Raw genomic sequence first — 4,966 nt, 5'->3', positions numbered from 1 at the left:
TTTTTTTTTTTTTTTTTTTAAAGACAGGGTCTCTCTAAGTTGCTAAATTACCCAGGCTAGGCTTAAACTTTCAAACTTCTCGTCCACCTGCCTCAGTCTCCCATAGTTCTGGGAATACAAGAGTAATCCACTACCGACCAACCGTAAAAAGTATCTATCAGCTGAAAAAAAATTTTAAATTATAAAAACACTCCCAAAATAAACACACACAGACACACACACACACAGACACACACACAGAGATACACACACACACACATACACAGTAACTTCATCACCCATACAAAAACACTATACAACAACAATTTTTTAAGATGGGGAATGTATGAAAGCCTCCCTGGCTTTGTCCTGGGCATAAGAATGCGTCTTTTCTTTCTTAAGCAGTACCAGCTGTGCCACAGCACCACCCTCACCATGCTTGTCCTACACTTCCATGCACCTGTGGCTCAAATCCGCTTGTTCTTCAGCTCCGTCTCCAGCACTTCTTCTCCCAATGAACTCAGACCGAGCCGGACCAGCCTCGCAAAACATATCTGCCACACTCATTAAAATCACCTTTGAATAAATATATGCAAAAGCCATGGAATTCTCCATGAATTCCACAAGAAGGCACATCAAATGAGTTTGGGTCAAAGACTGAGCCAGAAAGCCCACACAGCAGTGAAAGGAATGCATATACCTCTGCAGTGTGAGTCCTGAACCCCCAACCTGGCTCTCTCATTTGGATATGTGCAAAAGGTTTCAAAATTTTTATACTGCAGTTGCTAGGATCCAGAACTTCTGGGCAAAGTTTAAAGTAACTAATATTCTCTTGAAAGGACACAACATTTCAACTAGAAGTACATTGAAACCAGGAGGGGTAACAGCTATTTCAGGGAAACTCTGGCTCAAAATAACAAATTAAAGGGCTGGGGATTTAGCTTAGTGGTTGGACCTGAGTTCGATTCCAGGTACCAAACAAACCAAAATAATAATTTTTTTAAAAAAAGGGCTGGAGATGTAGCTCAGTGCAAATGACCTGGATTCAACCCCTAGTATTGAAAACACACAAAGCTCCTGCTTTCTCAGAATGCATTAAATTGATCTCTAATTCACAAAGGGCTGTAGAATGTACATTTTTTTTTTGTACTGGTACCGAGGGTCAAATTGGCACCTTGCACTTTCCAGGCAGGCAGTGGAACCACTGAGCTAACTCCCCAACCCTAGAATGTACATTTTTAAAAAAATATTTGGAGGCGGGTACTGGGGATCAAACTCTGGTCCTTGCGCTTGGGAAGCAGCCGCCGGAACCACTGAGCTAAATCCCCAGCCTCTTTTTTTTTGTTATTGTTTTGGTTTTTTTTTTGAGACAAGGTCTCACTATGTAGTTCAGGCTGGCCTTGAAGTCACAATGATCCTCCTGCCTCAGCTTCCCAAGTTCTGAGATTACAGGTGTGTACTACCTGTGTACTACCACACCTAGATATTTTATTTTACTTTATAGCCATATTTTAATACTAAAAATGAAAATCTATAGCTCTGATTTTCTTGATGAGAGGTAAACAAATTTTCCTTGTATCACTAACCCTGAATTATTTTTAATAAATATGTTTAAGAAACTGACAAAATTTCTAGTGATTTCCAAGCAAGTGTGTAGGTGACTGTGCTCTTTATCTCCATTCAAGTATGTTTAAAACTGCAGTTAAGAATTTTACTATTAATTTTTAAAGTCACATGAGACTGTTTTTACCTCACAGTGCTGTTTTCCCCACAATGAACCCATTGATAACTATTCAATAATTTTTAAAATTAAAAGATACCCACCAATGCTTTATTAAGCAAAAGAAAATTAAGAATAATTTTTCAGATTCTGGTCTCAACTTTCTTTGATATTCAGTGCAGTCGTCTTCACATTTGTTACCATGGATTTCAAAAGAATAATCTACATTTCTAAAAGCTATTTATATAGAAAGACAAAAGAGAACTTAATGAAGCTGGAGTCTTTCCATATCATTGTCTTTGGGTCCAGGCAGCAGGAGCCGTGATGGTGGTGGAGCAGTACCATGGCCAGATTCCAGCGTCTGCTTCACACTGAAGGACGCAAAACTTCGAACCGGGGCTTGGTGCACCTCAGTGGTAGAGTCCTCGCCTAGGATGCTGGAGGCCCTGGGTTCCATATGCAGTGCCCCAGGGGATGTGACTCATAAGAAAGTTGCTAACCAGAGCCTCACCCAGCTTTCCAGACCAGCAACCCCATGGTACTTCCAATGTGTTTCAGAAGATGCTAAGAACAGCCATAGTTTGGACCTCTTTGAGAGCCAGACGGGCTGCTTGGATGGTATTTGATAGAAAATATTTTGGAAGGCAGCAAGGTGTCTTTCCTTACTTTAAGCCGTTTCCTTTCCAGGGGCTCCAAACACACAATTGTATTTCATTTGTTCTTTTCAGCAGGAATCAGAGCCAGTTCCAAGAGACATCTTTATAAGCCAATTCCCATTGCAGAATCCCACCTGTTCCCACTCATCAAAATTCAGCCAAGATTCCTTGATATGGGACAGTTACAATATTTCCTGAAATTCAGAGCCATTCAGGGTATTTGTGGAATACTATTACATGCACTACACTATAACTTAATACCATGTAAAATAAGGAATGTAAGGGCACTTTTTTCTTTTAGATGTTTGGTTAAGCCTTGTATGGAAAATGGCTCGATTTTAACTAAACTGTATTTTTATTTTTGATGATTAATAAAAATGAAAATCATCAGCTGGGTGTAATGATGCTCCTATAATCCCAGCACCCCAGAGGCTGAGGCAGGAGGATCACCAGGAGTTTGAGACTAGCCTGGACTACATTGTGAGTCCAAAGCCAGCAAGAACTACCTAGTAAAACCTTGTCTTAAAAAAAAAGCAAAACTCAGAAATAAACTACAAGCAAAAGGAAATTTCTTCTTTCAAAGCATATTTGAAAACAAGCAATACTCAAAAATATATTTGATTTTTCAGCTTCTACAATGACTGTTATTCAGTGAACACTTCTTTCAGGTATTTAACACTGATACAAAAGCATTATCAAATGTAGAAGGGGCTATATATAGTGGCACATACCTGTCATCCCGGCTACTTGGAAGTGAGATAAGATGAAAAGTTCTAGTCCTGCATGGGCAACTTAGGGAGATCTAAAAAAAAAAAAAAAAACGGTGGGGATATAGCTCACTGCTCCCTGGGTTCAATCGCTGGTGCTGCAAATAATACAAACCAAAACCCTAAAGATGCTTCTAAAAACAAGCTATAGTCATCATTTGGTTTAGTGGTCAGGTCCTGATTCTTTTGTGCTCTCCTTAAGGGGATCGGGCTCCAGTCATCAGCTTCAGCCCTTGTACACTGACGTGAGCTATGGGCTTCTGGGTAGCAACAATGGATGGGCACACATAGCTACATTTGATTGGTTTTAGAAAGGATTATTCCTCCAGAAAGGCACTGCCTCCCCCATCATATGGCTAGCAGTATGGTCTCAACTGTGGTTAAAATTTTAAGTTGAAAATGAGCATTTACCATCAAAGAAAAAATAACTTTCAGGACTCTTTCGTAAGAGGGCTTCTACACACCATATTGATTTAAGGTATTTGGGATGAAGAGTTCTGTTGTAAAACCACCTTTAATACCATCTCCAGAAATAACACCTTGACTTAATGGTAAAAAAGCTATTTTAAAAACAAGCCAATACTATTAAAACATTCCATACACCCAAATGGCCTTATGCAAGATTAACAAAATCTGAGTTTGTCAACTAACAAGTTAAATATATTACTTATGGAAAGATTAAATGACTTAATTTTTAGTTTGCATTTCCCAGCTACTTAAAGAGTAAACATCTGTCAGTTTTCAGAATCCCACTTACTTTATCTGAAAGAACTGACGGAGTAGAATCCTTACTTGTAATAACTTACAGGTTTTGCAGTCCATCAGGTTGCAATATTAGGCACTACAGTTTCTTCCCTAGTGTAAGTCTTCTATATGTACCTTTCATTTACACTCTATAGATAGCATTTTAATTCCTGCTAAACTTTTCATGCTGACGTATGAAATGGTATGTTATGTAATAATAGTATTTTAAATTTGCAACATACATACTAGTTTGTCTCTCCTTGCAAAACAGCGTGTCAAAAGAAAACTACCTTGGGGGTGTGTGGACAAACAAGACATTAAAGTGTTGTGTGGCAAAAGAAAGTAAAGATGTCCTGTTTGCCAACAATCCCAGTGATTTATTAACAGCCACAGGCAGCCAACTGAAGACAAGACAAGGTTCTACGGTTGCCCATAAGTTGATAACCAGCGGGAAACAGGGCTTTACGGGTTTTTTGGGAGTTGTCGTCGTTGTTAAAGAACATACTGTGATTAAAGCACACACACACACACACACACACACACACACACACAAAACCATAGCAAGCAAACCAAGAAAACCTGAAGAATGTGCTCCACTAGAGCCAGCTTGGCAGCTCAGATGGAACCAAATGACTCAGGTAGAGAATTAGAATAAACTCTGCGCCGTTCTTTCACTAGGTCTATAGAACCCATAAATTATGTTTGGCTCAGAAAAAACACCAGTCGTTATTAGTATAGCACCTTCCTCTTCCACTTTAATATTCCACATATTCAGCATTCAGCAACAGTTCTTAGTCCAGGGGTTTCCGGTATCGCCTAAACCCGATCCTGGGTGCCTCTGGGTGATCGCTCCTCGCAAAGCGGCCTCCTGTGACAGCAACATGAAATCCCCCACGGTGGAGCGAGGGGGGAGGCCGCGCTAACGCAACCAAAGGTGGAAGCACCTCGTTTTTATTTACTTATTTATTCTGGAGGAGGCGATGATAGAGCCGGGCTTGGACGCGGCTGGGGTCGGGGGGTCGCGGCGGAGGTGGGAGACAGTACAGTCCTCCCAGCGCGGCTCCCCAACCCAGTCTACCTCCTTCCCCTTTCCAGGCCCC

General features: G+C 40.6%; 1 protein-coding gene across 3 annotated transcripts in view; it reads left to right on the top strand.

The window, feature by feature from the left end:
• The window catches only part of Anp32a (acidic nuclear phosphoprotein 32 family member A), a 111,448-nt gene that overhangs the window by 69,654 nt on the left and 36,828 nt on the right, over window positions 1-4,966 (top strand). The gene's annotated exons all lie outside the window — the stretch shown is intronic.

Source organism: Fukomys damarensis, unplaced genomic scaffold (assembly GCF_012274545.1).
Source record: "Fukomys damarensis isolate Sample0158 unplaced genomic scaffold, DMR_v1.0_HiC HiC_scaffold_25, whole genome shotgun sequence".
Classification (NCBI taxonomy): domain Eukaryota; kingdom Metazoa; phylum Chordata; class Mammalia; order Rodentia; family Bathyergidae; genus Fukomys; species Fukomys damarensis.
This window is presented reverse-complemented; position numbering and strand designations above follow the sequence as displayed.